Source organism: Ochlerotatus camptorhynchus, unplaced genomic scaffold (genome assembly GCF_037179485.1).
Source record: "Ochlerotatus camptorhynchus isolate MF236.1 unplaced genomic scaffold, CSIRO-AGI_Acam_v1.1 ptg000251l, whole genome shotgun sequence".
Taxonomy (NCBI): domain Eukaryota; kingdom Metazoa; phylum Arthropoda; class Insecta; order Diptera; family Culicidae; genus Ochlerotatus; species Ochlerotatus camptorhynchus.
This window is the reverse complement of record NW_027040741.1, coordinates 4161190-4185451: the sequence shown is the minus strand read 5'-3', so window position 1 is coordinate 4185451 and position 24262 is coordinate 4161190. Positions and strand designations below refer to the sequence as shown.

General features: G+C 41.6%; 1 protein-coding gene and 1 pseudogene across 1 annotated transcript in view; both read left to right on the top strand.

Annotated features, from left to right (window-relative positions):
• Nucleotides 1–24262, top strand: part of klg (klingon) — a 468581-nt gene that overhangs the window by 324717 nt on the left and 119602 nt on the right. The window lies entirely within an intron of this gene.
• Nucleotides 1072–23192, top strand: LOC135704934 (triosephosphate isomerase-like; annotated as a pseudogene).

Genomic DNA, 24262 nt, shown 5'->3' with positions numbered 1-24262 from the left:
GAAGAAGTCAAAACTCCACAGCCTACTGTTTTCACGTTATATGGAATCACAGAAAAAAAATGTGAAAATAAGTGTTTTAATTTTAAATATATTGTTTAAATGCATGTAACTCGAAAACAGCAGGCTGTGGAGTTTTGACTTCTTCAAAATAGTTGTTTATTTTAACAAGATAAACAACTTTGCCTCAGTCGTCAAGTCTTTAAAACGCAATTTCAGCCTTGTTCAGCCTAAGAATGTTTGTTACTCGGGTCAGTAGGTGGACGGTTGATCGACCTTTTCGAAAACCAAACTGCTCCTCGAGTAAGATGTTGTTTTCTTCGGCAGATGTTAGAAGCCGGCTGTAAACTGCTCTTTCGAAAAGCTTGAACAACCCTGAGAGAAGGCTGATGGGTCGGTAATTTGAAGGAGAGGAAGGATCCTTCCCAGATTTCCGGATGGGGATGACTTTAGCTAACTTCCAGCACGAGGGTAAGTAGCCAAGTCGGAGGCACTGATTGAAAGTCGGTGCCAGATGGTTGTAGAATCTGGAACTCAAGTGCTTGAGCTCCAGATTCAGGATGTTGTCGAGCCAGCCCAAGGCTAAAAGTCTCCTTAATAGATATAAAAAAAAAAGTTGTCAAAACCTGGGGCCTTCATGTTTTTGGAAGTTTTGATATAAGCCAACAGTTCGTCAGCCGTAATCTCGGATTCCTCGGAAAAAATATTGGGAATCTGATGGAGGCTGGTTGCGATTTCAGTAACCTCAGCTTTGTGAAGGCTGACGATGTTTTGTCCGAGATTATGAGAGCTGACGAAGTGTTGACCTATCGCGGCCTTCATTTCAGATGAAGAAAACGATTTGGCAAGCGTTTTTATTATCGCTGCTTTTCTCCTCCCTTCCTTTCATTGGTGAAATAGTGAGCGGTGAACCGAACATTGGACTCGCTCATGTGAGCATGCTCAATGTGCCGTGTATTCGATTTGCGCTCTTTTTTTACATCCGTGTTTGGGATTTTTCGTTACATGTCTGAATTTGGTTTTTTTTTAATGTGACCCCCGGTGTAGAAATTAAAGACGTAGTCCTACGTCAAAATGAGTCACAAGTTCTATGTTGGTGGCAACTGGAAGATGATCAGCATCCCCGAGCTGTGCAAAAACTTGACCACTGCTAACACTAGAAGCTAACATCGAGATCGTCGTTGGATTCCCGGCCCCCTATCTGACCTTGGCCTGCTCCCAGCTGCCGGACAGTGTTCTTCTTCTTCTTCTTCTTCTTCGCATTTCAAGCTTATTGCTTATGGCATATTAGCTTATTGCGTGCTCTCAACTTAGTGTTCTAGATGCACTTCCACAGTTATTAATTGAGAGCTTTCGATGCCTGCTACCATTTTTGCATTAGTATAATTGTATGGCAAGTAAAATCATACTCTATGCCCAGGGAAGTCGAGAAATTTTCCAACCCAAAAAAATCCTAGACCGGACCGGGAATCGAACCCAGTCACCTCCAGCATGGTCTTGCTTTGTAGCTGCGCCTTTACCGACTGAGCTAAGGGAGGCCCCCGGACAGTGTTGGTTTTGTGTTTAAAAACTGTTACAATATTGCAAAGGGTGCATTCACTGGTGAAACTTCACCAGCTGTGCTGAAGGATCTGAACATCGATTATAAGTCGGATGAACTGATCGCTGACAAAGTTATGCTTGCTCTGGCCGAAGGCCTGAAGATCATCGATTGCATTGTTGAGACGCTGCAAGACCGTGAATTCGGTCGGTTCTTGACATATTTATATAAAGGATGCATCCATCCGAACCTCTCAATTGAATCGGCTATAGACGCAATGCTTTGAAACTCGTTTTCAAAAGCAGAAATCATTCAGAGACCCAGTGATGTTTTTTTATGCCGTCTCGAAATGGTCTTGAAACGGTTATCAATTTGTGTTTCGGTGATTTCCAATCTTAACGTGGACTTAATTTCTTTACGAATCGTTTACCACAATTACTTTTTCTTTTCCTTTATTTAACGTCGGGCTCTGTTCACAATCTAGTGCCAATCACCGACGGACATCGATTTCCGAATGTGCAGGAAGGCAGCTTCCATACCTGCGTAGGATATCGCACCCATTCAACACACACGGGCCGGGACCAACTTACTTCCCTTCCGAAAGAAGACGTGGCCAGAGATTTTTATGCCTCAGAAAAATCCCACCGACCTCGACTGGGATTGAACCCAGACCCATTGGGGTGAGAAAGCAGTCACGCTGACCACTACACCACCGGCGCCGGCACAATTGCTTTTTGTTCTATATTTTTTCAACGGACCAATTTGGTCCAAATAGGTACGATACAGCGTTAGCATAAGTTTCGTCTAACCATCAGTCCAGCAAACATAACGGGCAGACGGTGATTGATCTGCATCATTACCACTCGGATTGTCGGCGTCAAATGGAAAATGTAGCGTCCTGTGGCATGAATTGTGTGCATTGGATGCTGAAGGCAACGCATGCTGGTCATGACTTCGATTGACTAAAAGGGATGGAGGAGCCACCGATAATCCGTAATAATCTGCTAGAAAAGCATCCTCGTCACATGGATTGTGTGCGTTGGATGTTGGAGGCAACATACTGTCGTCATGACTCCGTAATACTCCGCCACGGCAGAATACCTTAACGACTTGTGCTAAAACATAAAAAGGAGTCCATAGATGAATTTGGTACCGCAAGTGGCAGTAATGCTACTAAACGTAGAGACTCCAGAACTCCACTGTAGACTACCCGGATCAATTTTACCGGGCAGTCATTCACGGTCTATAACCGCCAAACATAAGTCAAGAGCTTTTGGTAAACACATTTTTATAGGTCCTTTCCTCATCAACCGAAGGTTGCCCACACGTAAACCAACAATATCATCGAAAAGGGAAAAGTTGGTTTTTGTGGGCAGGTTTGTTTACAAAAAACTTCTGAATTGTCACTTTCAGAGCCATTTCCTTCATGAAAGAGCTTTGTCTTTCCAAGTGGCATAAGAACTACAATATATGCAAAATAATACAACATTATTGACCATATTCACTTACTGGCTTTTGTTGTAGAAATAAATAACCTGGTTCTTCTTGGTATGCGGTAACGTCGTGGATAACTTCCAGGTGGTAATCCTCCAAATTAATCTGGAAACCGAACATTTTTCCTCCTCAATCGAAACTATAATTCCGCACAAAACGAGAAAAACAATAAATTTTATCAAGCGGCAGTAGGATTGGGCGATCTTGGATCGATCTTTGGAAGATCGATATTTTTCACCCAGATTTCCGATTTTTCGGATCTATTTTTTGTCCACGAAAAGATCGAAAAAATCGATCTTCTTTCGATCATTTCGATCTTCAAAAAACAAAAGGTGTTAAATTTTGTAATTGTATTTACATCGAAAACACGATTTACTCTCACCCCAGAATGCGAGGTAAATTTACGGAACATAACGTCAACATCAACATCGCTCCCTACAATGGCGTCACTATTTGCATTTCCGATATTTATGAATACAACAACATTTGAAGGTTTTCGCTACCTCCCTCCTGTACTCATTGCTCCTTACCGCCACGACAACATTTAATGAAATTAAAAAAAATATTTCAAGAATTTCTTGGGGAACCAACGCAAACAAGCGTATACATAGTTCGAAAGTGAGGATAGCAAACTAAGCACTTGAAAATGGAACTACGCAATTGTGCGAGTAATAAACGTCAGAAAGGGAAATTGAAATAAAAACCATAAGGGTGCATCCAGGGTAGACGCGATTCGCGACGCGACGCGACCAATTCAAAAGAATCTTATTATTTATTATTTTTCCTTGTATGAGTCGCATCGCGTGTCGCGTCTACCCTGGCCGCGGCCTAAGATCGATCTACCAAAGATCGATTCTTTGGTACCGATTTAATCAGTGGTTCGATTCTAGAGCCAAATAGATGATCGATCCGTCAAGATCGATCTTTCTCAGAAGATCGCCCAATCCTAAGCGGCAGAAAGTTAACAGTGACAGATGAACCTGATATCACACACACCTATAAAGCTACACCGCAATCGTTCGTTTATTCGGTGCAAAGTGTATCACCAGCACCACACCGGTGTATTGGAACGCAAAAACTAAAACAACAAAAGCTTACGAAATTGCTGTCTCTCAGCTCTTTTCGCTCGAGTATAGAGCGTAGGTACATCACAAGAGTGTACATCCTAGCTCGTGAGGCGGAGATCGAAGGTGTGGTCACCGAAGTGAGTCTGACCCCCGAGATCTTAAAGATGCAGGTGGATGGCCGTTTCAAGAACCCTATGCTTCCCCCAGGGAAGATTACTGGCTGTCCAAGAACTGGGCTCAGTGTTTGTCAGCGAGGGTAAAAAGATTTTTAACCCCACAGACTCGTTTCGTGTGATATTTTCTGGTTCAGCCCTTCCTCACTACATAGATCTGGGTAAACTTCGACTTCCTGTGCACTTCTTCGTTCCCCGTGTAATGAACTGTCAACATTGTAAGTAGTCGGGACATACGGCCTCTTACTGCGGCAGTAAGGCACGCTGTTCTAAATGCGGAAGAAGCATGAGGATGGCGTCTGTCCATAAATGCGTGTACTGGAATGGAACTCCTGCTCATGGTCTCTCGTCTTGCCCGATGTACAAACAGCGCGAAAAGGAACTTTATTTTTTTTTTCCTTTGGTTTGTTTTCCGTCGATCTTGTTTTCCGTGCTGAGCACCAATGCTACCGACGCCAGGGAGGCAACTCCCACGCCTGGACCCTACCTATCGACCCATCAACTCATGGACCAACGGCTTTACTTCCCTAAGGCGTGATCAGAGATGTTATGCCTCAGAACATCCCGGCGGCGCCGATTGGGATTGAACCCAGGCCTCTTAGGGTGAGAGGTAATCACGCTTACCACTACACCACCGGCGCCGCTGGAAGAAACTTGAACGCTCTCTTAAGGAACATTCCAGGCGGTATTTTGCAACAATGCTTAAGACAGTCAAGCCATCGACAAACGACGCAAACCCCTTCGCTCTTTTGTCAGATGACGAGTCTGACTCTGCCTTGACTGAGGAGGGAACTTTTTTCAATTTTCCGGAAGTTTCTTTACGGAAACGAAGACGCATCCATTCGCGAATAGTCGTTTATCAGGAATCTCAAATCAGCTTGCCCAAATCAACGAGTGGTGGAGCAAAGTTAGTTTCAACTCCTTCTGGTTTCCGTAGAACTGGCAATAATCAGAATTTTCCTCCTCTCCTGGGGACATCCAAAACATCAATTTATGAACAAAAGCCCCCTCCTCATCTGGGTTGATCTTAATATTTCTGATCCTCTAAAAAACACTGCTCTGGCAATGCTTCCTACTGTGAAGACCCTCTTGAAGCAATTGACATTGAAGTGGCCCCTTCTTTCAGCAATCATTTCCTTCGATGGATGAATTTCCAAATGAGGTCGGGGATTTGATCACTGTTCTACAGTGGAATTGATGAAGGCTTATTCCTAAATTAAAAACTTTTATGTTTTTAGTTCACAATGATTGTGATGCATTTGCTCTTTGTGAAACTTTGCTCTCTTCAGATATCGATCTTCCTTTTTTTATGATTTTAACATTATTCGACTGGATCGTGAGGATTCGCGTGGAGGAGGGGTACCTTTGAGGATTAGAAAGTGCCATTCTTTCTATAAAGTGAATCTTCCACAATTCCTAGGTATAGAAGTTGTCGCATGTTAGGCTATTTTGAAGGTAAGAGCCTTTTTTTTTTTTATCTAGTTCGTTTATTTGGAAGGCTCAATCGCGTTAGCTTTACGGAGCCGATAATTCATTGTTCACTGTGTGTAACAAAATTCACTTAATTCTATGTCTAGTAGGAGTTGGGCCGATTACTCGCGGCTTACTCGAGGTTAGAAGGGTACATTTTCGAAGGATAGGATCAGGGGAGGAGCTTGGGGTAGGGTTTCGTTGTCTCATCAGAGCGTTGTCGCCAGTATGAACGGTAGTGCTGTTCTAGCTTCGTCCGGAGTTCGACCGGCTATGGTGGGTGACCAGTGGGCGACGATGAGACTCATCGAGACGGAGGGACAAGACAAACAAAAACTAATAAAGAGAGACAAAAGACAAAAGGAATTAAATTCTTATACTAGACATTTGAAGAAAAACATAAACGGACTGCATATAGCAGAGATCACGGGTTGCCAACACGTCTCTGATAGGAACATAGGGTTGTCTTCCTTGGGCCTCGAGGGTATTCAAAAGTCGCTCTCTGGCGGCGTCATTATCCGTACATTGCCAAACTGCGTGTTCGATGTCATCGTAACCATTTCCACACCGACAGATGTTGCTGTCCACGAGGTTTATTCTATTGAGATGAGCATCTAGCGAGTAGTGGTTGGACATAAGTCTACTCATCACGCGAATGAAGTCACGACTTAAGCCCAAGCCTTTAAACCACGCTCTCGAAGAAACATTAGGAATAATTGAATGTAACCACCGTCCAAGATTTCCAGTGTCCCAATCGGTTTGCCAACTCGAAAGGGTACTCTGACGCACTAAATGGTAAAATTCATCGTGTGAAATTTGCCTGTCATACAATTCGCCTTCCTGCGCGCCCACCTTTGCGAGAGAGTCCGCCTTCTCATTGCCTGGAATTGAGCAATGTGAGGGGACCCATACAAAGGTAATCATATATGATCTTTCGACCAGCACACACATCTGCTCCCTTACCTTTGAAAGGAAATAAGATGAGTGCCTACCTTGTTTCATCGACCGAATAGCCTCAATCGAACTGAGACTATCCGTGAAGATGAAGTAATGGTCTGCGGGCATGTTGGAAATCATCCCCAATGCGAAGTTGATTGCTGCCAGCTCAGCAACAAAAACGGAACAAGGTTCCTGAAGTTTGCGGAAGGCGCTAGAGTTTTCATTGAAGACACCGAAGCCAGTGGATCCATTGAGACGGGACCCGTCTGTAAAATATCTTTTCATGCAATTGACTTGTTGGTACTTTTCAGTAAAAATACGCGGAATAATAATAGGTCGAAGTTGATCGGGAATCCCATGAGTTGCTTGTTTCATGGTCAGATCATATTCAATTGAGGAACTGCAATTGGTGAAGTGAACACGGTCTGGAGTATAACAAGGAAGACACATATCTGATGATATGTAGTGGTGGTAGATTCTCATAAATCGAGATTGTGTGTTCAGCCCAAGAATTTCTTCAAAATTAGCAATTATAAGTGTGTTCGTCACTCCGCATTTGATTAGTATTCTGAGAGAGAGCTCCCAGAAACGGTTCTGGAGGGGTGTTACTCCTGACAGAACCTCGAGACTCATGTTATGCGTTGAGTGCATACAGCCTAGAGCAATACGCAGACAACGATATTGAATTCGTTCCAATTTTATTAGGTGACATTTTCTTGCCGAGAGAAAGCAGGAAGAGCCGTACTCTAGAACAGAGAGAATAGTTGTTTTATAAAGCGTTATGAGGTCTCCCGGATGAGCACCCCACCATGTGCCGCAAATTGAACGGAGAAAGTTGATCCTCTGCTGACATTTTTGCTTCAAATACGTAATATGGGCATTCCAAGTGCACTTTGAATCAAACCAGACCCCAAGGTACTTGAAAGACAATGATTGGGTAATGTTTCTGCCCAAAAGATTAAGCTGCATTTGGGCTGGGTACCGCTTTCGAGTAAACACTACCAGTTCAGTTTTCTGCGGCGAGAATTCGATCCCTAGATTCATAGCCCAAGAAGACAAGTTATCTAAGGAATTTTGCAATGGTCCTTGCAAGTCCACGGCATGTGGACCTCTTACGGAAACCACACCGTCATCTGCAAGTTGTCTTAGCGTGCATTGTTCTGCCAAACAGTTGTCGATATCTTTGACGTAAAAGTTATAAAGAAGAGGGCTGAGACATGAGCCTTGGGGCAGGCCCATGTAGCTAATTCTGGAAGTTGTCAGTTGTCCAAGGGAAAAGTTCATTTGCTTTTCTGACAACAAATTGTACAAGAAATTATTTAAAATTCCAGAAAGTCCACATCTGTGCAGATTGTCTGACAGAATTTCAATGGAAACTGAATCAAAAGCCCCCTTAATGTCCAAGAATACTGAAGCCAATTGCTCCTTGTGTGCAAAGGCCAGTTGAATATCTGTGGAAAGCAGCGCTAGACAATCGTTTGTTCCTTTGCTCTTGCGGAACCCAAACTGTGTATTTGATAGCAAATTATTTGTTTCGACCCACTGATCGAGTCTCCGAAGGATCATTTTCTCCAGCAATTTCCTAATGCACGAAAGCATGGCAATCGGACGGTATGAGTTATGGTCAGACGCTGGTTTGCCAGGTTTTCGAATGGCTATTACTTTGACCTGTCTCCATTCAGGCGGTATAATGTTGTTTTCTAGTAAGGAATTGAATAAGTCTAGCAAGCGTCTTTTAGCGATATCTGGGAGATTTTTCAGAAGATTGAATTTAATCATATCGCTTCCCGGTGAGGAGTTGTTCGATGAAAGAAGAGCCATAGAGAAATCCAGCATTGAGAATGGTCTATCCAGAGAGCCGCCGCTAGGAGACGCTTCTCGAAGAATATTTTGTGCTGGAACTGAGTCCGGACAGACCTTTTTAGCGAAATCGAATATCCATCGGTTGGAGTATTCTTCACTCTCATTGAAAGATGAGCGGTTACGCATGTTGCGAGCCACCCTCCACAAGGTGTTCATTGAGGTTTCTCGTGAGAGTCCCTCGACGAAATTGCGCCAATAACCGCGTTTTTTTGCTTTGATTAATTGTTTCAGCTTTGTCTCAAGCTTTGAATATTCCTCGAAGTATGTGGAGGTTTTGTGTCTACGAAAAGCTTTGAAAGCATCAGATTTTTCTACATACAATTTTGTGCATTCTTCGTCCCAACCAGGTGTGGCTGGTCTCCTTTTAAAGGGTGCACTTGGAACTTTTCTTTTTTGTGCTTCCAGTGAGCTTTTGTAAATTAAATCGGCTAGGAATCGATATTCTTCCAATGGTGGAAGCGCATCTATTGATTCGACACCGATTGTCACCGCCGTTGCATATTTCTGCCAGTCGATGTTCCTTGTAAGATCAAATGGAACCCGAGATGGTTCTGCAGAGTGAGGGTCACACTTTATTGAAATGATGATTGGCAAATGATCGCTACCATGGGGATCATTGATAACCTTCCACTGACAATCCAATGATAGCGATCTTGAACACAAAGATAGGTCGAGTCGGCTTTCTCGAGCCGGAGGTTTTGCTATACGTGTCGCTTCACCAGTGTTCAAAATAGTCAAATTGAAATCGTCACATAAATCGTAAAAAATAGCCGCTCTATTGTCGTCATATAGATCGCCCCACCCAGTACCATGGGAGTTCATATCACCCAGAATTAATACTGGGGATGGAAGAATCGAAACTAGATTCCAGAGTTGACTACGGCTAATGGAGGTTCTTGGTGGAACGTATACTGAAGCTATGCAAAGATCTTTGTTCTTCACATTTATTTGGCAAGCAACGATTTCGACGCCTGATAGAGCAGGAAGGGAAATTTTGTAGAAAGGGTAGCACTTTTTGATCCCTAAAAGTACTCCTCCATAAGAATCGTCTCTATCCAGGCGAATAATGTTAAAATCGTGGAAGTTGAGTTCTTTATCGGAAGAAAGCCATGTTTCACAGAGAGCAAATATATCACAATCAGAATTGTGAAGTAAAAATTTGAACGAGTCTAGTTTAGGCACTAGACTACGGCAGTTCCACTGTAGCACAGTGATCATATCTTCAACCTCGTTCGACGAATTATCCATCGAAAGATATGATTGATGCAAGGAGGGGCCATGAAACAGTCAATTGCTTAAGATATGATTCTAATGTTGGAAGCAAGGCAGAAACTAAGCTTCTAAGAGGGTCTTGTATGTTGAACATGTTTAATATGAATTCCACAATGTCCGAAAAAGCTAGCAAACCGCGTTCGGACTTGGATTTCTTTTGAGAAGTTTGAGGAGCAGCTTTTTTGTTTTTCTTTTCTTTGTTGGGTAATGGCGGAAAATCCTTACTGCAGCCAGGAAGTGGAGCAGTAGGAGCCTTCGATTTAATTTTTTCATCCCCATTACCCTGGGAATTTTGCAATCCTCTGGGAGTGACTTTAGTTTTCTTACGGCGCACTTTCGGGGAGGAGCATTTTCGTTTTGAGGATCCGTTCGTTTTCAAAGGTGCGTGTACCACCGTAGAGTCACCCTCATCGGATGAGTCAGAGTCCGATTCTTCAGCTGACAAAATCGAAAATTGATTTTCATCTTGGACGGCTGATGCAGCCTTCACCATTTGTGCATATGACTGCTTGGAGCGTCCAGAGATTGAACGCTGCACTTTATCGGAGTGCTGCTTGTACATCGGGCACTCCTGCAAGGGGTGAGGATTCTCGCCACAATAAGCGCATTTTACTGATTCTTTGTGGCAAGAATCCTCTTTGTGGTTTTCACCACATTTGCCACAACGAGTTTTGTTGCCGCAATGGCTGGCTGAGTGTCCCAGCCTTTTGCAGTTGGTACAATTATATACCCTCTGTACAAACAACCGCACCGGAAAAAAAGCACCATCAACTTTGACAAAGTTTGGGAGAATTGAACCAGCGAAAGTCACCCGAAACGAGTCTGAATGCTGATAAACTGTCTTGCCATCTTGCAAAGATACTGAATGCAGTTGCCTAACATCCAGTATCTGTACCTGCTGACCGATTTTCGAGTTTTTGAAGCAACCCGATGCTCGTTTCAAATCCTCGACACTCAGACTCGCGTCGGAGACCACACCTTCTATCTCCACATCTCGAGAAGGGATGTAGATGTTGTACTCAACACTAAACAGCTCATGTTCAGCAATTTTATTTGCCACATCATAAGTCGGTGCTTCTACACGCAGTTTATTGAATCTCTCTTTATGTACCAAGATTCCCGGATACTTACGCAGCAAGTCTCTCGAAATGTCGAGAGTTTTCAAAGGTTTATTTTTAGGCCGAAAAAAGACAACCCATGGTCCTTTCGAAGACGGTTGATAGTATCTAGTTCGCGCAACGTAGGTATCTGAAGACGCCATAAGTGTTGCGCAAACGCGGTGCACAACCGCTCAAAAAGGAAAAAAAAAATACTTCAAAAAACCTTCACCAATTAATCTACTTAACTACTAGTTGTTAATATTTTGTTGCCCAGTGTATGAACAACCAAACAAAACAATAACAAAATTATCAAAAAAAAAAAAAAAAAAAAAAAACTTTTTATTAGTTGCAAGAAGTTGCACCACTATAGCCCTCACAACCCTATCAGGGGAGAGGGCAAAGCCACGCGCAAAATTCAATAACAAAAGCGCGGCAATGGGCTAGAGAAGACTATTGTATAGTATACTTAACACCGGCCGGTGCCGGCTGTGTGAGCTGGTGCAGCCACTCCGTTTGCTGCTTTGTTGTTGTTGCTTGCTGCTTTGGAGTGGTGATGAGATGATGACGGTGAGATGATAGTCCACCTATAGCGTCGCTAAAGGTGGCTACTTCCTCTGCTGACTGCGGTTGCCTTGGGCACTGAACTTCGTCCACGGTAGGTAAAACGCGCGATATAAAAAAACCACTATGGTGGGAAAAAAAAACTCCACCGGCTACGAAACCAATACCTGCAACGGAGACACGAACAAACTACGTCCGGCTACTTCAAGCTATCGGCGAGGAATGAGGTAAGAGCCTTTGTATTGCTTCTTTTTATATTCCTCCTAGAGTCAAAAACAGCTTTCAGATATATGAATGGTACTTCTTGCACCATCAACCATGGGAGATTTGAATTCCTACGGCACAGGCTGGGGGAAGTACATGATGACAACCGTTCTACTCAGATATACGATCTCTGTGACATCTTCAACATGATAATTCTTTTCAATGGAGAAGTAACACGTTTGGCTGGTCCATCCTCGAATGGTAGCAGATTAGACCTCACACTTTGCTCTAATTCAATATCGTTGGATTGCACGTGGAATGTAATCCAGTATCCCCACGGCAGTGATCACTTGCCGATCAAAGCTTCGATTGCCAGTGGGTTCAATCCGTCGGAATCCGTCGCGTTGCTTAGGCAGCTAGTAATATTCAATAATTTGATCATATTTGGATCATTATCCATGGGGCTAACGCCTAAAGTTATATAGCATCTGAATTTTTCGATTCTGTAATTGACTGGCTCAATATAATAATTAAATAATTGACGATTTACGATACAGAATCGATCATTTTCCGAACCTTAGAATGAAAAATAGTATCCTTAAAGTGTAACAAGGCTTTCATGTGAATTGAGAACCAGCATAGGGTTCAAAATCCAGATGAATAAAACTGCACGGAATTAGGTGCATTAAGGTGAAAGTGACCTAGTGAGTAAATCAAAATTTCCAAAGTGGTGTTCTCTGAGACATACCTTTAGATTGGAGAAAGCTCTCGTCATTTTGTGCGAAATAATAACAGGAGTGAAATTTGGTTTTAGTAAAAATTTGGTTTGAATCAAAAAAAATGAAAGAAAATCTTTATGTTCCAGACAATATGTTTGCCTTGTTTGACTTTAAACAAATATACACGGGAAAAATCAATACCCTCCCTCAATTGCATTTCCAGCATCACAGCTGCTTAACACCGCATGCTATTAATTGTGGCCTGGGTTAACCGCCACATGCACCAGCATCACTTTCGACGAGCTTAGAATTAGCAGCATCTGTACTAGACATGCTCTCGCTATCTGTTCTTCTTCTTTTTGTTTCCTTGCCACCGAACAAGCTGCACTACATGCCTTTTCCTGACGACTAGCTGCTGATGGTTTAGCCCTCCTTCTGCGTTCTGCCTCTCCGGGGAACCCTTGAAATCCTCCCATATCGGGTGCATCTGCAGGAATTCTTCGCTTCATAAGCTTTCCTACTTTAGGGTCCTGGGGTTTACCGCATTTCTACCATGATTTTCTCCATTTTCACTGCCAACGACAGACTCGAGGCAAACCCAATCTCCCACACCACTCACACATATGAGAATCGTATAATTTGATGGAACCACCCTTCTGCTCTCAGCTCCGACCCTCTCCGGCTCACTCTTGCCCAGTAGTGTCAAACTACAGCTTCCGAAGCCCAGCAAAAACTGTTGTAGAAAATTTCCACCAACAGCCGGGGGTAATAAGAGCATAAAACATTGTGTGACTCTGTTTATTGCTACCATTATCACTACTGCGTGAAACAGTACGATGCCTCACAGTCTTCAGCTGGTGGCTAGTATGAATACCTACACATTATGCAGGCATGGCCACATGCTAGGGAGCTCTTTTCTCTTCTGGCTTTGTTGCTGTCTACAGATTGCCAGAGGCTGTGAAGAACAATGTAGGACTTCACCTAGAATAAGCAAGCAACCTGCTTTACAACAAGAGGTCAGAAGTGAATCCATCGAAAAAATATAGAACCCATCGAGTGACATTAATATATCGCCTCTGGTAGTGTTTAAAAAAAAAAACATTTATGCATTTGTATTGGCTTCAGATGTCGTTTTATTCTGCGGTGATGGTCAATCTAATCAGCCCTACTGGTTGGTCATCTGTAAGTTATAATCTGAAATATTTTTTTCCCTATGGATTGTGAAGAAGTTAGAAAAATATATTATCAATATTATGTACAATAGACTGATGCAAAATTTGACATTTCCGCTCCAGACTACTTACTCAAACGGTTCCAAACCTGGTTCTGATTAGCCTCTCTAAATTTGAACTCATTTGGTAAGAAATTGACTTGGCACAAACCATTTGAAGTTTATATGGAAATTACTATGGGAAATCCAAAAATTTTGTTCATTGTCTTCTAGTCTTTTTCTTTATTGTACTATAAAACAACAAAAAAATGTTATCTACCATTTAATTCCACTTAATAAATTTTGGTACCCATGACAGATACGTATTTCGACTACAATGTGCAGTCTTCATCAGTGTCATTCCCACTAAAGAACTTATCAAAATCTAACCCCCTTAAGTACTCATCTCCTAGGTAAAAAAGTCAAGATCACAGGTATAAAAATGAAACTACAATGTGTTGAATCGGAACCTACCTAACTAATAAAAACCAAAGATATAAGTAAACTAAAGGAGAAAAATCTATACAACTCTCAAATAATGAAAATCCCAAAGGCTTGGTAGCCATCATAATGAAGTAATAAAATTGGGTTGTTAGCGGAATGCTTAAATAAAACAGCAAAAAAGGTTATATTCCATTTAATTCCACTTAATAAATTTTGGTATCCATGACAGTTGCGGGAAATTTTCTCAGCTACAACTTTGTAGAAAATAGTTTTTAAGCTAAACATCAATTAAAATAGTCATTAATTGTTAAAGTGATTGATAATCTTAAGGCATGATCAAGCAGCTGTTTTGCGGGCAACACTATATTTTGCAGTATGACATAGTAGCCATGAATATTGTGCTCTATTCTACGCGCAAGAAGCACTAATATTATTTTTTTCCCTGATTTGTTTTCCGTCGATCTTGTTTTTCGTACTACCAACGCCAGGGAGGCAGCTTTCACACCTGGACTCTACCTATCGACCCATCAGCTCATGAACCGGGGATCAACCAAAGATTTTAAGCCTAAAAAAATCCCGATGGCACCGACTGAGATTGAACCCGGACCTTTTGGGGTGAGAGGCAATCACGCTTACCACTACACCACCGGCGGCGCCATTTCAACAAACTTGTAGCTGAGAAAAGTTCCTACGATTATAATTTTTTTTTTAAGCAAGGTTATATGGTGAATTGTGTGGACATGAACTAAAAACATTGTTCCCTCATATTAATTTCCATATAAACTTCAAATTAATTGTGCCATGTCAGTTTCTTACCAAATGAGTTCTAATTTTGGGAGGCTTATCAGCACCCGATATTTTGACAAATTTTGCATCAGTCAGTCATTATTATTATTATTATTATTATTATTATTATTATTATTATTATAATTATTATTATTATTATTATTATTATTATTATTATTATTATTATTATTATTATTATTATTACTATTCATCGGACAAACCACGGTCTACACGAATTAACTTACACTAGGCACCCTTAACACTATAGCATTGATCGAAGTCGTTGAATGAAAACATTAATACTAACATTGAAATCAAATAGATAAAAAACTTGGTTGAATTCAACACACTAATAGGTTCATTCTGAGCATAATCGGTCCTCTGAAAGTTAAGCCTCAAGATCTGCCGTTGACGGAGTTGTCTGGGCGTAATACCAAGGTTTATTCGAGAGAGTATGTAGGGAGCGTCAATTTCTCCTAACAGCAGCTTCGCAACAAATACTGCTTTCTGTTGGCTTCGCCTGCTTTCCAGAGTTGACATTCCTAGCAGGCGACAGCGACTCTCGTACGGTGGTAAATCGTTTGGGTTATTCGAAGGCAGGAACCGGAGCACTCATCTTACGAATCGTGATTGAACTGCTTCTATCCTTTTTATCCAGACCTCGTGGTGAGGACTCCACACGACAGAAGCAGATTCCAGCCCGGAACGTACAAGGGAGTAGTACAGTGATCGTAAGCAGTACGGGTCGCGAAACTCTTTCGAAATGCGGAAGATGAATCCCAGATTTTTTGCAATCAAGCTCCACTCCAAGATCCCTGATGCTTGTGACTCTTTCCCATGCTTCTCCACGAATCGTGTATGGCCAGCAGATTGGAGATTTCTTGCGGGTGAAAGATATCACGGCACATTTTTTCACACTTATAACGAGATGATTCCTGTCACACCAGCCTTCGAAGAGATCAATATACTGTTGAAGCTTCTGGCAGTCTTCTATAGATCGTATTATCAAGTACAATTTTAGATCATCTGCATACAAGATTTTACACCCGTCTGGTAGGAGAGAGCCGACATCGTTGAAAAACAGGGAAATTAACAGTGGTCCAAGATTGCTTCCTTGTGGAACTCCTGAGCTGTTGCTGAAAGTGTGCGACTCAAAAGTGCCAAGTTTCACGCAAAGACGACGGTTCACAAGGTAAGATTCCATCCATTTGACAAACCGAGTGTCAACTCCTAAGCGTTCGAGTTTTGCGAGCAGGATTCGGTAATTGACACGATCGAATGCGGCTTTTAAGTCCGTATAAATGGAATCCATTTGATGACCATCGTGCATACTTAGAAGGCAGCTAGATGTGAACTGAATCAAGTTAGTGGCAGTGGACCTCCCTGGAAAAAAAAACCATGTTGATCTGGTGATATGTACATCTTAGCAGCACGAATTAGCATGTTGTACACCAGTATCTCCAACAGCTTCGACCCAGCACACAATGATGTTACTCCACGGTAATTTGCGATATCTCTTTTGTCTCCTTTTTTGAACGTCGGGAACATCATTGAATCCTTCCATTTACCGGGAAATACAGAGTCTGAAAGTGATTTATTGCAGATAAATCTCAACGGCCCACAGACATTCTCAGCACATTTTTTCAGAACGGTAGCAGGAATTCCATCTGGTCCAGCTGACACCGAAGGCTTCATTTTCCTCAGAGCTGTGAGCACATCCGTATCTGCGATGTCACCTACGCGGAAGTTGAGAGCATTCGCTGGAACATCCGAAAGAGCAATTCTTATTTGATCTTCGTCCACCATAAGTTCGTCAAATACGCTTGCAAAGTTTTCAGCGAACAGGTTACATATACCATCAACAGAGTCAGAGGATTCGTCTCCCAGGAACATGTTCGTTGGAAGGCCATTTTCCTTTCTTTTGTTGTTAATAAACGTCCAGAATCTTTTCGGGTTTTCTTTGAGATCTGATTGAAGCCGACGAACATGTCTAGCATACAAAAAGCGATTATACTTTTTGTACCTGTTACTAGCAACACAGAAATTTCTCTTGGAGAAGGGGTTCTTGTCCCTCGAGTATTTCCTCAGTGCTGTTGCTCTCTCACGTTTGAGTTGTCGGAGATGGCTATTTGACCATAGCGGTGATGGGCGAGAACGTGGTGGAGGGACATGTTCACGGAACAACTGGTGCAAGGTGATGGTGAACACATCAACTGCTTCATTAACGTCAACAGACTCATACAGTCGGGACCAGTCGATGGAAGAGAGAGCCAGATTCAGAGCGGCAAAGTCAGTTTTACTGAAGTTGAACTCTCTGTCGTCGTTTAGTTCTTCAAACCTGGTGGGCAGTAGAACTTGGAATGGCGGATGCGGATTGATCCACGCTTGTTAGTGGTTCAGGGGGCTCAGAGACGTCACATAATGGTCTGGTGTCTGCGTTAACGAACAAAAGATCTAAAGTTTTGTTTCCTACATTTTTTATCGAAATCAACTGCTTTAAACAAAGTACTGTCATTCAGTCAAGTAGAGCAATACTGGATTGTGAAAACGAAGATTCGTGGGGATCCGTAAGGGAAAATCTATCCGGGGTTGGGTACCATACAAGTGAAGGTTGATTAAAATCTCCAAATACCATTTGCAAATCCAGCTCTTGAGCCGAGTTTAGAACTCTATCAGCTGATTCAACGAACTTACTAATAATGTTCACGTTGCCTGCCAGATCAGGAGGAATGTAAGCGGACCCTACGTAAATATGCCTAGCTCCTGCATCTATAACTACCCAAATCTGTTCTATATCTGCATCCACTGCGACAGAACAAATGTTGGAGCTCAATCGAGTATGCACAGCTACTAGTACCCCACCACCTCTTGTCTTACCAGATCGTATGGGATCGCGATCCTTACGATACACTTGATACTGTGGCCCAAAGATTTGAGGCGATGAGATCTCGTTGTTTAACCAGGTTTCTGTGAGAACAACGATGTCGTACTCCATCTCCGAGACAGCGAGATAGAAGTCTTCTATTTTGGTTCTGAGGCCCCTAACGTTCTGGTAGTAGAAGCTTACGATGTTGTCGGTACGAATAACACAGCGTGGGCGACCAGTTTCGTGGGTTTCGACGTCGCAGGTGGTAGTAGTAGGCTGAAACAAAGAGATGGTGGACTCTTCTCGGACAGGCTGAAATAGGTGGTTACTATTCAGAGATTGTGCTGTATCCTTTCCGGCTTCGGCGGGACATATACCACTGTTTAGCTTACCTGGTGAAACAGGAAGTGCAACCGAGTGATATGCACAAAAATCCCCAGTGCCGAAAGGCGCGGTGTTTACAGTGATGTTGATATCTTCAATGTCATCAGAGGGCGTTGTGTTAGCAGAGGTTTGTACTGAGTCGACAGCGGGCTGGAACGTGGGAACAATATTCAATTTCGTGATAGCATCTTGCCTGGCTTCGGCGAGACATATACCAGTGTTTGCCTTACCTGGAAGAACAGGGAAGGCCGCTCCTGAGTGGTTGACGTCATCGGCCGAGGTGATGATTGCGTTGTCGTTAAGAGATGTGCGGCAAAGGTTGATATCTTCATTACACTGTAACCAAGAAAGCTCATTCAAATTTGGTGCAGTATCCTGCCGGACTTCGGCGGGACATATACCATTCGTAAGCTCACCTGGAGAAACAGAAAGCTCAGGTGGGGTAATGTATGCACCATTCGCTGATGATTGCTAGCTGGAGTAATCGATTCGCTGCTTCGCATTATTCTTCAACCTTTTCTGGTAGATGGCAGCTGGCACTCAATGATATAAAAAATAGATTTTTAGAATTCCATTTATAATATTTGTTAAAAATGCTGTATTATAAGTTTAAGACAAGATTATGGGAACACCGATTTTAAAACTCACTCGAACTACAGGTATACATCGATTGTACGCACCCTCGATTTTACTTGATTTAACGTGCTTTTATTTAACGCAAATTTTTCCTCAATTTTACATATATTTTATTAATGATTATTTTTCATTTTAGTTAAGCTATTTATTAGGTATTTATAATCACAGGACAACATTTACTCTGGCATTGTACATAACATTGAGAGGTCTCTTTTGCTTTCTAAGGATTGATGATCTTCGAAGTTTTTCGTGATGTGATGGTGTGATTTCAAGACCAAAGAAGTTGAAATTTGACCTATATATTATGAGAAGATTATTTTAGCCCATGAAAATTAATGCTTAACCTCTCCAGCGTTGGAAAAGATCGCGATATTTCGCGAAGTTCACCAAGGGAAAAGTTCGCGAGTCATAGTGAGTTTTGGTGAACTTTTCCTACACTGAACCTCTCAAAATCGGCTTTTTGTTCTGTGGTTTAGTTTCTGGCATGAGGAAACTCAACATTACTAATTATTCATAATTGAGGTGTATAGTGACCAGCAAAATTAGATTTACAAGGTTCCATAATGGAAGATCGATATAAATCTCCGAGAATATGTTGCTAGAAAAAGTCAGAGTAATGGTCAACTGTCACTAGAATGTTCCGTTGTTTCCCCTGATACTCGTAGAAAAAATTTAACATTGCATTGAATAGTAGAATACATAAGTAAATATTACCTGAAAATTTAGCTCCTCAATTTGAAGTATAGTGCAAACCTTCATCACAATTCCAATATTGACTATCTGGACTTCCAAAACCGGGAAAATTTTCCACCGCAATGTGTTATTATAATATGCGCTCTGTTCTCTCCATACCAAACCGTATCCCTGCACGACGAACCATTCTCTGAACGGCGGAGGGTTGCGGTAATAATGTGGATGAGAACAGTAACCATGACGCCCAGAAGCAGTGAACACATGAACAACGGACACGGGGATGAATTATGAATTATGTGCTATTTTACACATGCTCAGACAAGTTACCTCGGTCTGGTTGGCCACCATCACGAGGGCAGTCAGGATGCGTTGGGTTCTACGGGTGTTTATATTGCGTCAAAAATATTTTCTGCAACTTTGTCTGGTGTTATTATTTTCGTTCCATCTCGTCACTTCTGTGCTATGAAGTACAGTGCTTCAGTTTAAAGGGAAAGGTAGTAAAAGTTTATTCATTTTCATTGTTTGCATAATGTTAAACATTGAAATAAAGAAAGATGTTTTGTAATTGTAATTGCTAACAGCTTTGATATAAACTTTTTCACTAATCAAAACAAAATATCGAGTCGATTTCCTGTGAGGCTGTGTTGTGTACTTTTCAGAGTTATTATGAAATGCTTGAATTAATGTGTGGTTGTTTGTATCTATTTATATCCCATAGAACCCCTTATAAACAAATACCATAAACGAACGGTAGCCCGGATGGTAGAACCACTGGTGTGCGCAGCCCTCTTCATTTGTGGAGGCCGCCAACCAAAAGGAGCTGCTTCAGGGTGTCGAGTACCTGAAAAAAACCAGGAAAATCAGGGAATATCAGGGAATTTCTTTTGGACCTGGAAAATCACGGATTGTCTGGGAATTTCATTCAAAGTCAGGGAAATATTTCTTTAAAACAGAAACATATAAATCATTGGCGTAGCTAATGGGGGTGCCAGGGGGGCCAGCTCCCTCCCCTAGAATTATTTAGGCCCCCCTCTAGAATTATCTAGGCCCCCTCCAGATAAATTGTCTAGCTACGCCAATGATATAAATAAGTATGGCTGACTTCGCTAGTTTCAAACAACTTAATTACTCGTTGTAGTTTGAGGATGGTTTTCAACTTCATTTGCTCGATCCAGCTGTGTCCAACAAAAATCAATCCCCTGAGCGTTTTTGAGTAAATGCAAGAATGATTAAGAGTTAAGCTGGGCTTAGACAAGGCAAGTCATTGATCAATTCAGTTGAATTCAATTGGCTTGAAAAGTAAATCCTGGTTCAACTATTATCAATTCAAGTCAGTTAATGGCATAGTTTACACGTTCAAGTCAGTTGAATTCAACCAACAATCAATACGAAACTAACGATTTTAAATTGGCTCACTACTTGACTAGCCTATTAGTCCCAAGCAAACGATAAACGTACCCCATTCTAGTCGAAATTCTACTACTACACAATGTTTGTTTTGATTCGCTATGAAAGTTTGACAGATAAAATGAGGGGTTATTGGTTTTTTCCCATGTTTCAAGGGGTGAATCGATTAGCTTGGGACCGAAGAGCGTACTAGAGCTGAGCCAAAAAGTTGAGCACGTTATTTCGGGACCTTCTAGTCTTAGAGTTACCTCTATGATTCAACTGAGTTGATCAATTGACTTAACTTGTCTAAACCCAGCTTTAAGTAAAGATAATGATTTTTTTTTCTCTGTATACTTCTAGTTAATGTTTTTTATTGTATTCTTAACAGCTTGATTAGCTCAGAGAACTAACTGAATGAAAATTTAGGATAAAGGTCTTGCTTGGGAGGTTTTTTTTTTATTGCTTGGAGTAGCACTTTTGTGATTGAATAATGATTCAAAGATACATATACATGCATTGCTTTGACATCATAAAGTGGCTGTATTAAGTATTCTAGGTCTTCATTGTAAACCGGGTTGCTATTGTTAAATTGGAATTAACTTACAGAATTTTGGAGATGAGTGCGTTGTTTTTACTATTTCCCACAGGAGAAATCCGTCCGTTAATTAGCTTTTATTTAAGCATATTATCCGGAATAATTTTCTTACGGAGCTGAGTCTCAAAATGTGCTCAAGGCAATACAAATATATTGGGATGAAAAACAAGTGTTTCATATGTGAAATGCAGAGTGACCAGTGAACCGGGAAAACCGGAAAAAGCGGGAATTTGAAGTCACTGGGAAAATCCCATGAATTTAGTTGAGCAAACCTGAAAAAAATATACCACGTCCTCTCTTCGAAAACAATAAGATTTCCTGACCCTTGGACTGGTTTTAGATTTTCAGGATAACTAAAGTCACTTTGAAGAACTATTAAGAGATTTTTTTGAATTTTTTTACTCCCGATCATAAGAGCACCGCCACGGGAGGCGCTATCTCTATCCCTATAATAAGGCTCCATCTAGGTAGCTATTTTAGCTTAGCACCCCATTCTTCCACCGGTAATGCATATTTTGAGTTTAGTGACTTGAGTAATGTCTTTTCATCGTGTATTGCTAAAACTCAAAACAATATACATACCCACGAAGAACATCGTCATATTGATGTAATATTTCATTTTTATCAGTCGATCGATGTGCAATAGTTGTGTAGTTATATCATGAATATTCCAAATGCATTGACGGCAGATTGTTTCCCTGGAGCAGCTGATTCCATCGTTTTAAGTGACGAGGAAGACATTGAAGTTGTAAATCATTATGTTTACCAGTCACATGAACTGTTGTTAAGGGCTTTGGAAGAAGACGAGAAAAATCGAGCTGGAGGATCTCGGCCTGGAAAAAAACCGAATATCAACAGAGGTGCTCATCTAGGAGCTGAGCGACTGTTTCATGATTACTTCTCCGAGAATCCCACGTATAGTGATTCACAGTTTCGGCGGCGGTTTCGAATGTCCCGAAACTTGTTTACAAAGATTGTTGCAGAAATAGAAGCCGCGAATCCTTACTTCGTGCAAAAGCGAGATGCGGCTGGTAAACTAGGATTAACTGGCCTTCAAAAATGCACCGCCGCAATCCGTCAGCTTGCATATGGCATGCCAGCGGATGCTGTAGATGAATACATCAGGATGGCAGAGACAACAGCGCTGAAATCTCTTGTGGAGTTTTGTGAAACCACTGTTCGTATTTACGGCCCCGAGTACCTACGCTACCCAAAACCTGACGATGTGGAGAGGTTGTTGCGTGTTGGAAAGAGTCGTGGATTTCCTGGAATGCTAGGATCCTTAGACTGCTGCCATTGGACATGGAAGAATTGCCCTACAGCATGGGCCGGCCAGTTTCGCGGAAAAGAGAAAAAACCAACAATCGTTCTGGAAGCAGTAGCAAGTTACGATCTTTGGATCTGGCATGCCTTTTTTGGGATGCCAGGTTCAAATAATGACATTAATGTTCTTGACCGCTCTCCATTATTCTCGGAGATATACAATGGCAGAGCTCCACTTGCTAAATACACAGTAAACGGGCGACAATACAGCGTTGGCTACTATCTTGCAGATGGTATTTACCCACCACTAGCAACATTGGTACAGACAATTTCTTCTCCAGTTGGACTAAAAAAGAAGGTAACAAGGATTTTTTAAATATAATTTTATCAAAGAAAAATTAGACTCTGATACATCTGATACATGTTATTTTCTCATATTCTCAGCACTACGCACAAATGCAGGAGTCTGCCCGGAAGGATGTCGAGCGAGCGTTTGGTGTATTGATGTCGCGGTTCGCAATCATTAAAACACCGGCTAGGCTCTGGCAAAAAGATGTCTTGGAATCAATAATTACAGCTTGCATTATTATCCATAACATGATCATTGAAAATGAAAAAGATGATCCAACGATCTGTGAAGCGAACCCTGAAAGCAACATCGATGAAATTACAGCTGACATCCATCGGATAGGTCCAGAAAATCAGGAGAAATTTGAGACATTTTTGTCGCGGTACAAAGCTGTTCATGATACTAACCAGCACTTTCAATTGAGGAATGACCTAATAGAGCATCTATGGGCAATGAAAGGAGAAGAAGATGAGGAAGAAGATTAAAGTGATGAATTTTCAGGTTTCAAATATGTTCCAGTAATCTACACTACAGCTTCAATAAAAACTAGAGTATAAATTCTGGTAAAACTAAAGCAGTGTGGATTGATAAATACCACTACAGTCTGGTCTCCCAAACTCGATAATTAATATGGGGTTATTAAACTTGGCAAAGTATGAGCATGTACTCTTGAAGATGGTATCGTCCCTGCCAGGTACAAGTTCATTTTCTATAACATTACATCTTCCGTAAAGCTGGGTTTAGATAGGGCAAGTCAGTTGAATTCAACTGACTTGAATGCGAATTGAACGTGTAAACCATGCCATTCAACTGACTTGATCAACTCACTTGAATTGAAAAAAGTTGAACCAGGCTCAACTTTTCAAGCCAATTGAATTCAACTGAGTTGATCAATTGACTTGCCTTGTCTCAACTCAGCTTAACTCGATATCCTCCCTAATTGAATTGTGGCTTCAGTATTAAAGTGTCGAATTTATTGAGGAGCATCCATTAATTGCGTCATGCGAGATTGAGGTAAAATTAATCCCCCTCTGCCATTCGTTACGTTTTTGTTATATTTTATGCATTGCTTGTCATATATTTCTAAGCCCTCTTCTTCCCTTAGAGTGAAATGTAATCAATGGATGCCCCCTTGGGTTCGTAGGGACACAATGAGACTGGTGATGTTCGTAATGCTTCGTTACGTAAAATGATAAAGTTAGATAGGGGATATCCCCCAGCCCAGACATCTCTCAATACCGTACATTG